The sequence below is a fragment of the Acinonyx jubatus genome, chromosome B2 (genome assembly GCF_027475565.1).
Source record: "Acinonyx jubatus isolate Ajub_Pintada_27869175 chromosome B2, VMU_Ajub_asm_v1.0, whole genome shotgun sequence".
Classification (NCBI taxonomy): domain Eukaryota; kingdom Metazoa; phylum Chordata; class Mammalia; order Carnivora; family Felidae; genus Acinonyx; species Acinonyx jubatus.
In genome coordinates, this window is record NC_069385.1 from 43,774,612 (window position 1) to 43,787,402 (window position 12,791).

General features: G+C 40.4%; 1 long non-coding RNA gene across 1 annotated transcript in view; it reads right to left on the reverse strand.

The window, feature by feature from the left end:
* LOC128315533 (uncharacterized) overlaps positions 1–12,791 on the reverse strand; it is a 332,664-nt gene that overhangs the window by 301,894 nt on the left and 17,979 nt on the right. The window contains exon 2 of the long non-coding RNA XR_008298370.1: positions 8,302–8,339. This is a non-coding gene — a long non-coding RNA (uncharacterized LOC128315533). The remainder of the gene's footprint in view (positions 1–8,301; positions 8,340–12,791) is intronic.

Here is a 12,791-nt window from a genome sequence, read left to right on the forward strand (position 1 = left end):
GAAATTATGGGAGACCCACATTGGCACTGTTCAGACAGAAGAAAAGCCACAGAAGCATCATCTCTCCTCCCTCTTCTCCTCTTCATTCCTCCAAAAGGGGAGAGAAGGGACTAATTTGGAACTGAGCTTAAATGTCACAAGTGCTGGCACTTCAGGAACAAGGACAATTACCAGAATCACTGGTCTGGAAGAGCCGTAAGAAATCATCCCAGACAGACACAAATCACCCCTGATAAACGGATTCCCTTGCAAGCAGTGAAGTTAAAGGACAAATGTTCCTGTTTTGCATACACCAATACCACAGAGGAGGCTCCCTGAAACATAACTGACCTGAAGTTTGTGAGTGACATAAAGAGTTTGCTCTGCTCATCCACTTTTGTCCCTTCACCTTCATCCACTGTCCCCTCCCAAGCTCTCAGAATGTTTGGCCTGGGGGTGGGGAAAGTGGGGAAAACTTCTAAAGCCCCTGAGGTGAGGCTGGGGAAGGAGAAAGATTTAGCCACTAAAGAAGGGGAGTGGGCATCTGAAGGGGACGGGACATTTATTATTCCCTCGCTTCTGATGAGCACTACACCCTCCCTCTTATAGAGCCTGGCCCTTCTCCCTGACTCATGGTTGGAATGCTCTAACAATGAACTGCCACTTTCTCAAATGGTCCTGTTCAGAGCCATAGTGATTGTCCAGATGGCAAATGATACAAGATGGTGGGTCATCAGCCTCCTTCATGATTTTCCAAATTAGAAGGAAAAGAATAGTCTTTGGCTCTCTGATGGTGAAGCAAGGAAAACGTCAGGCAACAGCTATTCGCAGCCACCTTCAAGGCCATGTGAACGAAATGGAGTTGCAGAAAAAGAACACAGCCAACAAGCACACAGAAGTGCCGACTAGAGGTAGGTGGAGAGAGTCCTGCTCTGTTCAAGGCCTGGTTCCACTTGTACTCCTGCCCTTGTCTGCTTTGCTCAATTTGGGAGCCAGTAACTTCCCTATGTTTCTTTCCCCAGATTTTCACATTGACTCACTGCCTGGAACCCTGAATTATAACATCAAAGACTGGGGGAACATTTGCAAAGGCAAAGAGCAGTTGCATAACTGACAAAATGTCTAATAAGGGCACCCAATATCTGCCTCTCTCCAAAATATTGGTAAAATATGCCACATTATAATAATCTAGACAGAGTACCCTCTTCTCTAATAATTTATGGCACCATTAATTGGGGAAAGGCCTTTATATGAGCAGAACAGAAAAGCCTGAATTACAGTAGAGAAACTTTGATAAGTATAGTAATGTATTTGGTATTGATTATACTCTCATGGATATTTGATCTGGCATTTATAATTTGGCTATTCAACAGTATGGGAGGGTGGGGTTTAAATTTAGCTGCCTGGTAGACAGAATTATGAGCTATCCACAGGCCATTTGATAGAGCAGTCTTCCATAGACTGTGTTCCAAGAAGGGATATGCATGTTCACACAGGCTCAGGAAACACTGCCTAATGAAATCTCCCTCTTGCAGATTCACAATGCATATTAATACACAAGAATACTATCGGTAAATAAATCTGCTTAATTTTGTATAACAGTTAAACAAACTTATTTTCACAGAGGAAGATTTGTTTTATTCTTCTCATATTTAAACCCCAAAGCAGTTTGCCCTCAAGACCAGTTCGCACAAACAGGCACCAAAGATTTTAAAGATTTTCACCTGCAATCTTGTCACAAAGACTCAATGCCAAATTAAATTATGTGGTTTAGTACCACAAAATCATAGGCAGATTTTAAAGAGGTTCAGGCAAACTCTTTTCTAGTCAAGTACATTTTTGTTTGTATGCTAATGGTACTGTAACTTACCCTAAGAGATCAATCAGAAATTTTATCTCCAATTTTTACCAGACCCTTTAAAGCCCAAATGGGCAGATGGAGTGCATGAGTTGCAGTAGTGTTAGCTTCACCCCCAGAAAAGAAGTAGGAAACGATACAAGTCATAAGTCATGTAGGGAAGCATCCACCAGTTCCCTCTGACAAGAGAGAAAACAGGGTATAAAGCCACGCAGGGCAGGTCAGGGGGAACGGGGGGACCAAATCTGGTAGTAAAGATTGGGCAGTTAAGGGCGTGAATAGAAAAGGTCAGATAAGTGCTGACTGGCCTGGCAGAGGAGGGGGTGAGGGGAACCGCGGATGCTGATGGATTTCTGGCTGGACCCCCAGCCATGTGATGGACTGAAGACCAAAAGAGCAACTTCTCATTCCTGTCAGATCCAGAGACACAGTCCAAGTAGAATCAGACAAAGGAGAAATGCTCTGCTTTGTGCTGGGCCAGCTCCTTTTTCTGATGCCCTCCCACTGTAATATGATTCCAGAGCACCAAGGGCATTTAACTCAGCACAAGGTGACAGAAACAAGTGCACACAAGAAACCTGCTCATTCACAGATAAGCACATCTACCCAAGTGTGGAGAATCATTTAGAACCATTCGAAACCAAATGAACTGTCAATACACACTGGACAATAGCTAGTAGAGATAAAAATTGTAAAGTTAGTCCTGCCTCACCTAGGCAGAATAAATACAATATTAAATCCACTGGAAGGCACTTAAGATGCCTTTAAATGACACGTTTTTGATGATGTGGAGGATGAAAGATTAATTTTCCCCTGAAAAAGGATTTGGCACATAACAGCCAGTAGTACTAATCATTAGAAATAATTACAAATGGTACATAAATAGATTCAAACAACCGTATAAATAAGGTGTTAAAAAATTCATGAGCTGCCATCCCTTACTAAACTGTACATAATTTGGCAATATTTTAATAACTTGACAGTACTATAATAAAATCAGGGTTTCCAGAATAAATCATTTCCATTTTTCACTACTGAAAACATAACCCAAAGCTTTTCATTAATCGCACTCGGCTATATTAAAAAAAAACAACAAAACAAAACACTGTATTCAATCATATCCAGAATGTAATAGAATAATTCTGGAATAAACTTTAAAGATGTTTTCTTTATTTTTTTCTAAATATACCTTATGAATATGTCTGATAAATAATTCTCTTTTCTTAAAAAAATTATATGCAATCTTTGGTTATTTTGTGCTAGCTCAAAATTGCATACATACTATCATGTTTCCTCTCCTTCAGTATTATCTTGAATTCCTCAGGACTTAAATGACCAAGGTAAAAATGTATTATGTCTTGTTAATGTTTTCTTACAAAGTAAGGATATGTGTATCTTGTGTTGGAATTTCAGTTACTTTGATCTGCCATTATTAACATAACAAGTTATCAGAATCATAAATTTTTGTAAAATAATTTCACTTACTTTGCTACTAATGCAGATTTAGGAATAATCTATTCTTTACCAACTCCCAGTAAGATAAAACATATAATGGCATTAAATAGCAATTTGGATATTTTACTGACTTTATATTTTGGCAATGTTTCATGCCTCATTTGCCGGAAAACTCATTAGATTAGCACAACACCATGTTTTAATGCAATAGGTTCAGACTCATTTTTCCAAGTAAGTTGAGCCCTGCTTATTTTCTGTTCTTTCATGCTTGAGTTAATAAATTGCAAAGTTTCCCCTTTCTGTTTGCTCTGTTTTCCTTTATATACCATGTGTTGGTGGTTCTCTATTTTGAGAAAGAGGGAGGAGATGAAAAGCAAATTATCCCCTTGGGCTTGTGAAATAAAGTTTGCCTATCTGGCAACCATTTCTTATATTTTCCTGAGCCTTCAATCCATGACAAGTATATGCACTAATACTAACATATCAACGGGGAAGAAACCAGAAAACCATGACTGAAAGTGTGCCTGGCCAAGACAGCGATGGAAATCAATCACATCCTTTCAGTAAGTCACTGCAGCCATGCAGGCTTGGGGACTTCATTGTGCCCCAGCAGGACCCCAGAAGGCCTCTGCATTCCCTTCACATCCATACAGAGGGTGGATTTTTGTTTCTTTTTTTTTTAATGTTTATTTGTTAACTTTGAGAGAGAGTGCAAGTGTGAGTGGGGTGGGGATGGGGACAGAGAGACAGAGACAGAGACACAGAGAATCCATCCTATCAGCACTGAGCCCTGTGCGGCGCTTGATCTCACAAACTGAACCAGAAGATCGTGACCTGAGCTGAAATCAAGAGAAGGATGCTTAACCCACTGAGCCACCCCACTGCCCCGAGGGTGCATTTTTAAAAATTGAGATGTATCTTGACCTTCTTGGTCATCCAGCTCCATCCTCCTTATAGTTAGGTTACACTTGAATGGAACTAAAATGTACACCTTCTTATGGAGAAATTATTGAATTAGGATAAATCAAAGTTTCATCTCAGTGAGTCCTGTTGTCTGGCCAGTGGTCTCCCTCTTCTGCATTTGGGAGGCCTCTGAGAGTCACCTTAGTTTTAAAATTTAAATGAACACACAGATCAGTTATCTCTCCTCCCACCTTCCTCCCACGCTCTAATCATTACACAAGAAAACCAATCGCATACCTTCTTAAATATCTGTACTACTTTCTCTTTTTCTTGATGACTGTCCAAACCTTATACCATCTCTCTGGCCCTTACCTGCCCCAGCTCTTGCTGGAGGTCCTGCTATGTCACTCCCAGCTAAGTGCTCTCACTTCATCCTGACCACAGCTGCAAGGTCATCCTGACCCCCATTCAGCCAGCAGTCATATACCACCTCTCCTTTTTCTCTTTACACTACCTGATTGTTCATGTAGTGCATGTTAGCTCCCCAATAAGCTGGCATGTGACATCTCTGGCATATTTGTATACCCAATTGTGCCCTAAAAAGAGTATATATTTAATGGATTCTTGTTAATTTATTGATTTCCCTCATTTTACAGATACCATTTAGACAAAAAAAGAACACAAAACTCTGTACTTTTCCTCCTCCTTCCTATCTTAAATTCATATCTATCATCCACACCCACATTTTTTCCAAATTAGATTTTTTTCCCATGGACATTTCAAGAACCTACTCATTTCTCCATAGCTCTGAAAACTGAACTTAGACTACTGTTAACTTCAGCAGCCCCTAAGAAAAGCTTAGAAAAGTCCTCTCCACTCAAATGTCACAAGTATTCTTCCCCCTGGGGTTGTCTTCACTAAACTTATAGAAATCTCTGGTCATTTTTATGATATTTTTGATCACTCTTGGTTACCCACTGCCCCCCCTAGAGTTACTACAAGGTGGAAAATTACTCTAGAGCAGTAAAAAAACAATTTACCCAAAAGTTCATCATCAGTTAGTACTGTCATGCCCAGACGGCTATGGTTCAGTGCTCTGTGTTCTTTTAGTTGATGGTCAGTCAAGTACAGCTGCAAGAGGGGACACAGGAGAGGTACACAAAAACAAAGTTTATCATACTCACAGACCCTAAAGGGGGGATCACCACATGCCACACACAGAGTCACCATGGAAGCACCCGGTTTTGGTCAAGCGGCAGAAGACAAGAGCCACAGGACTATCTAGGCCACAGCCTTTATTAGTGTCTCTGTAGGAAAGGCAAGGCTGGGCAGGGTAAACAGCTTAGGTCCTGCTGGTTCGAGTGATTTCAGTAGGATTTGAGTTACAGGGGTGGCGTCCAGTTGCCTAGGACCTGGCTCCAGGATGACTAAGATATAAGAGTATTGCCTCCTGAGGTGTATGATCCAGAGCCAGACATAACAGGTATGTCTCTGCACCTCCTGAGGCATATGATCCAGAGCCAGACATAATAGGTATCTCTCTGCACTGGTTCATTACATGGAGATGGTAAGCTCCAGTGGAGTCTTGTGCTATCTCTAAGAACTGGCCAGCCTCAGGAGGGGCGGTCTATGCCCAGCCAGAAAGATCGTTTTCGGTCAAAAGATCATAATACACAGAATATAAAAAAATGTATACAATATGTTCAGGAGCATGTCCCATCAGCAATTCAGACTGGCAGCAGAGCTGTCTAGTGCACAAGTACGTGAACTCTGGATTCGGACGGCTTGATCCAAATGACAGCTTACTATCTGTGGGGTGTTGGCAAGTTACTTAATCACTCTGCAAATCACCTTTGTCCATAAAATGAAGCAAAACGTGTAAAGCTGTCTTGAGGATTAAATGAGATGAGAGATACAAAAGAACCCTGCCCAACATGTGTGCCCCGAGTAGGCAGTACATTTTTCAAAATAAACTAAGAATTTTGAAGGGGGAAAGAGCAGTAATCGATCTAAAAGTTGAAAGGAGTAACTGAGTGACGGAATAGAGGCAGAAAGTAGCCTCACACTAGAGAATTGTTTGGAATCAGGCATGGCTCCCAAAGAATTACTTTTGGTCTCAACCAGTTTTAGTGCCCCAGATGTGCCTTTTATTCCTCAGCTGTTTACAGTTATTTTTTTTAAAGTAAATAGGCTGTCACATGCCTATTTACACGTGGGAACATGGTAGACAGAGTCTACTATTCCTATATTCTGGAAAACAAAATTAAATCTCAGTGAGGATAGCCTGAATTTTCCCTGTCACTAGCAAGTGACCTTCACAAACCAGAGCTGTCCACACACCTGCCCCAGGACTCTTTCCACCACACAAATCTGATTCAGATAAATCAGTTTCTTTTCCATTTGGATCACAAGTGTTACAAAATAAAGAGTTAAAACTGCCCATCAAAGGTCAAATATGATTTTAAAGTACCTGATATTTCAGTATTTCCTACACAGACACAACATTTGGGTTAGAAAGCAGGCTTTATATAAACAGGAACTCAAATAGCTTGAAGATCCAGGGTCCCTAAGAGCTATTCTGGCCAATATGGTTGCCAATAGCCACATGTACCAATTGGGCCCTGGAAATGTGGCTCAACAGCCATATTTTGGATATATTGAGTCAAATAAAGTAGATTATAAAAATCAATTCCCTGTTTCTAGTTTTTGTGGGGTGTTTTTGTTTTTGTTTTTGTGGCCACAAGGAGGTTTTTAATGCAGCAAGTTTTATATTTCTACTGGGCTGAGCTGCAAGATTCACCACGACCTGAAAGCCGTGTTCCTGCTCCTTACCTTTGTGCCCAGTGCTCTTCAGCCCTGCGGTAACACTCAAGTTAATAGGTCTGAGACATAACTCTCTGAGGCCAATTAATCAGTAGTGCCTTTGTAAGAAGCAGTTGTCTCTCACCATATATCAGTTCAGTAAAGAGGTTGGTATTTCCCCATACGTACTACAGCTTGGCAGTTATTATAGCCCCAGGGAGTAGCATTTGCTCAATATGTGAGAGACTAACGCAGGTCGGTTGCTAAAACAATCTCTTTCCATCTAACACAAGCCATATAAGATGATGAATGTTAATTTTTTTCACACTATCATCATGAGGAAAGTATCTGACAAAATTGAGTATTTTATAGAAAGGTCAAGTACTGTTAACAAAGTTAATTTTAGTTGGTATCGGCATGTCACAGCCTTCTTTCCAGCTCAAGAACCGATTGCTAGGAGCCCTTTGAAGTTCTGTGGGTACATATAATAGAAATGACATTTTTACCTGCTAACTTAGCATTGAAATGTTCACAATGTCAAGTGGGAAATTAATAATTACACTACTTTTTACCACTGAATGTCTGTCAAAGAAAATAAAACCGTGTCAAGCAGAAGCAAAGTACAGAGATGGAAGCACTGTGACACCATCTCATGTCCCTACGTGAATAGCAAACCAAAGACAAGTTCAATGTTCCCACCAAAGTTAATAGACACATAGTACTAGTGTAATAGGACAAATTAAATTAATTTAATATTCAATCTGCCTTTGCTATGTATCAAGAAATAAATTCTGTCACATTTAGATGTGGAGAGATTTCAGTCAAATAAGGGTAAAAATTTCAGTTCGGAAATCAAACTTCCGAAACAGGTTCATCCTTACCTGTATGATACCAAGAGTCACACTTATGAAAGTAAGACAAGTCAAATTTCTGACCGGTTACTTCAATAAAGAAACTCAAAACATTGATGGCTTCAGATTATTCACATCTGAGTGTCGTGGCCACTTGGGGTTTGATTAAAAGGTGGATCAAGCCAGCTGTCAACTTAAAGTGTTTAACTATAAAAGTTTATATCCTCTAGGGTTTTTGTTAAACAACTGACATAAAGTAAGCATCATAAAGTAAGCATCCCCTACGTGATCTGATTTGTGAGCCACCAGAAAGAAATATTGCTAAGATAAAAAAAGACCTATATATATATATATGTGTATATATAGTTTACCAATGGATTCTGAAAGTTCCTCATTAATAAGACTCATCCATAAAATCCTTGTCCCTATCAGTAGTATTTTTAAATCACTTACTTATCAGGGTTGCTGGACCAGGCAGCCTCTTCCCGAGTCTGGAGGAGAGAACAGGAGATAGATGTTAAAATCTGAAGGGAGTAGGATACTGCTTCAGAGGCACTAGAAACAGAAGGCAGCGAGTGCTCAAACTAACCACACACCTCAATTTCCTCAGGAAAAGAAGTGAGTAATAGTCTTGAAAAGATCGCTGGGGTCTCAGGTTCACCCCACATGAATCATGTTAAAGACAAATGTATGCTTGGCGTTCATCATGGGCTTAAACTCCAATAGATCATCCCCTTAAGTCTCTGATACTAAATAATTTTTTAAGAATACTAAAGAGCTTAGTGTTGTAAAGGAAATTCACCTGGGTAACAATTTCAAGATGCAGAGAGTCTCAGAGCCCTGCTTTTATCACCAGCTGAAAAGCCAATAAGTTTAATTGTCTCTAAACAATCTCCAGCTGTGTAACCTTCTTTCCATGCAGGATCCTTATAAAATAAAGGCGTATAAAATAGTTTTCTAAGCACCGTATTTATGCTGGGATTTAAATTTCAATTACAAAGAGAAATTATATCTCCCATTTGATGCAAATGCATTTGAACACGTTATGACTATAAAAGTAAAACCTGCTTAATCCTCCCATAAACTTAGTAATTTTATAAAACTCATATTGTTTCATACACATAAAATGTGAATGACAATCAGCATTCTAAACAGTAGCCTAAATCAGAAACATAAGACTTCATAGTATTCTCAGTGTTTTCTCCTTCCATTTACTCTATATAACAAGCAGAGTGAAGTATGCATCCCATATTTTAAAAGGGAAAATAGGAGTTTATTATTCTACAGTTTCTGGACCTCCGGGATCTAATGTTCTCCACAAAAGGCATTGAGAACTACACTTTATGCTTTTCTAAGTTAGCACATCAATATTTCCCTAAGTCTATACTAATTTGCAATGTAAATGTGAACATTTTAAAATGTTCCTTTCACTACTTAAAATGCTCAAATTCTTATAGAAATCTAAGAGCCCCTCCATCCTCCTTCTAGTTACAAATCAAAACGGGGATCTGGATCACTTTGGTTGAAAATAATTTGTCCTACCAGTCTGCCCGGGTGGCTCAGTCAGTTAAGTATCCTACTTCAGCTCAGGTCATGATCTTACGAGTTCAAGCCCTACAATGGACTCTCTGCTGTCAGCTTGGACCTGTTTGGGATCATCTGTCCCCTTCTCTTTCTGCGCCCCTCTCTCTCTCTCAAAAATAAATAAACATTAAAAAAAGAAAAGAAAAGAATTTGCCCTACCAGTCAATAAACATCCCCTTAATAGTAATGCAGATAGACCACAATTCCAGGGACGATGGGAAGAATTCGTATCAAGAGGTGGAAGGAGAACCCATCCTCCATTAATAACTAAGATTGCTAGAAAAAAGGTTTTGAGGAGTCCCCTCTGTCCCACATCCATAATTCAAATCAATTCCTATGTTAGAGACACATCCCTATACCTCAGCACACACTTCCCTCCCCCAGTACGGAAGCTTTGGAAATCTCCAAAAGTGTGAGACTCCTCAGTCCCATACATTTCTTCCATCTTCCTGCTTCTACAAGGTTCAGATGGAGATAGCATTATAGGTTTGTAGAAGCTGGGTAAAGAGCCAAGAAGATTAAGAATAAAGGCAAAGGAGCTTTCTGCCAAACCTCTTTTTTTAACCATACATTTTTCTGGAAATATTAAAGTTGATAGTAAAAAATTATAATGTTTATTCATGTCCACGTTTTAGGGAAGTTTTCTGAATAATATATGTGTGGTATATAATAAAACAAGATTAACAAGCAATCCAAAAATAGTATGTTTTACTGCCTTGCTCACTATTTCTAAGGAGAACACAAGCTCTCGTTCTTAGAATTCATGGAGTTATCTTTGCCTAAAATTGGAACTCATGAGGGAAAAGTTGCCATTCACTAACTATATAACAAAGAAAATTCTGCACATCGTGCCAAGACATTATTCAGTAGGTGGTGTTAACATGGGAAGCTTTTATCATAAGAAAGTAGAAACTCCATTACCTCCTAAGTTAATAACTGCAACCTGTAATATGAAGTTCTATTTTAGCAGAGCTTTGTATATTTTTAAAGAAAAAAAAATCATTTGTCTTTCTATGAACCAGTCCACACAATTGGTTGTCAATGCCTTTTCTTTTTTTATTCTATTCCCTCTAAAAAAGAAGTCAATAATAGTCCTATAAGGTTGACTCCACATGAATGGGCCAAATTCACAAGAATGGAATTTTTTCGGGAGGAAAAGAGACTCCCAGCACGGCAGGCAGAGATTAATATCTGGGAGTAAGTAGACCACAGACCATTTGATAAATTTTGTTTCAAACATTGTCTCTAAAAAATGATTTCAACAAGCCAGAACAAAATCCATCTTTTAAATCTGTAGTCATACCATGTAAATCAGGCTTTTTACAGAAATGCCTCAGTGTCTCAGAAATGATTAGGGGATTGATGACACACAAATGTTTCTGACAGTGCTGCCGAATGCCAGGCAGGAGTGAGGGCTGTGCTCTCACACCCACCCACCTGCTCTGGCCCAGTGACAGACAGGAAGTGATCTTGAAGCAAATTTCCGGCAGAGATGGGCACTGATGCTGTAGGTCCAGAGTCACCTGTGAGTCTCTGTATTTTCCAATATTCTTGCACAGAGAAAACAGTAAAGCCCTCAATGAATTTTAATCAACCAGCCTAACCTAGGCAGCTCTGAAAACTTTCTAATACCCTCACTGGAACGTTGTGTGTGCCATAGGACATGGCATTACAGATATTATTGTGATGTAACCGTACTTCATTCCCTGCGTTCTGAAGGGCGTAGAGCACTCCTGCGACTCCTCATGGGCACCTCCAGAATCCCATCTCTAAAGGAAGAGGATGTTCTGATCTGGACATTAGCAGAGCCACTGAAACAATCAATGCAGCACCTGCTTTTCAAGTGCTACTCTGTAACAGTACTGAGGAGTCTCTGAAGCTATGTATGAACAAGAACAGGATGGGCTGAAACAAATTTCAGCCTTGAAACAGAATAAACAAACCATACATTTTGACAATGGTTAACTGAACTATAACTTCACAAAGCAAAATATACATAAACACCCAACTGCCAATCATTTGTCAATAAGATATTGGTAAAATTCTAGTCACACAAGGCTAAGCCAGTGTTTCTGCCCTAGTTGTGAACAAGATCTTTTTCCCTCTTTTATTATGTTTCCTTTTTATTTAAATTAATGTTATTGTTCAGTACCCCCCAAAAAACTGTTCTGAACACTAGAGAATACAGTGATGTGAAAGTTACATACATGCAGAGTGCTTTAGACTAGAGTAAAATGGAAAGATGTATTCTCCCATTCTGGCTGGCTCACGCTAAAACATTCAGAGAATATTAAAAAGAAGGAATGATGGAGGGAAGGATGGAAGGGACAGGAAGGGATGGGAGGGGAGGGGAAGGGATTGGAGGAGGGGGGGGGAGGGAATGTAAGGGAAAAGAATTGGGCTGCAGGTCTGCATTTCATCCAGTCTGCCTCCCATTCCCCTGCTGCCCTAACTTTCCTGGTCCTTAAGCCCCTTACCTCTACCTTGTGCTCCTGCTATTGCTGCTCTGCTGGCCCCTCCTGAGAGGCACCTGGGTTTGGATTCACTTTCTGTGTTTCACTTTAGCACTGTCCATCCAGTACCTGACATGTCACCCTCCCACTGACCTCCTAACTTGTGAGACCATAGGATAGAGTGCCTCAGGATCTCACACCCTACTGAGTCCCTATGGGATCAACCAGAAGAGGAGACTCTTCTCCAGTTCCCATGTGAGGAAAAGCCTGGGCAGGTGACTTCAGAGGGAGAAGTTCAGTGAGACCAAGAAAGCCCGAAGATGTTAGTCCTGCTTTCCTAGACCCATCCGTTCCCTTGCAGGAAATGGAAGTTTAGCCTAGCCTGATGCAGTCTCAATCCAGCCTACAACTATACAAGACTATTAGAAGCATCATCTCTCTAGCATGTGGCATGTAAAATAATCTTGCTATCTAAAGCCTAGCTTCCATATTGGCCTCAGCCATGGCCTTCCCCCCAACTCCCTCCACAACTGTCCAGTTTTATGCTCCAATTCCTGGCTCCTCAGCAGATTTCCAACTGGGATTAGAGTTCTCCTGATGCCAAATGATTGCCTGTAGTGCCAACAGCATACCGAATCCCTCACAGCCCTCTCTCACCCAACATGGGACTGACTTGGTATGCTATAACGTGCTGGCTTGGGACCCAGCCTAAATCCATATTGACCTTTGCTGCCAAAACATGACCACCTCACTGATTTCAGTATCACAAAAGCTAAAAACTCCAGCCCCAACCACTCAGTAAGAGTTCTTCAATATCACCACGTCCTGCCTCCTTAATCACTGTGAATGACCTACTACTTCTCTGCTGACCTAAACCCCTTGAGCCCTCTTACAAAGTCAGTCCCC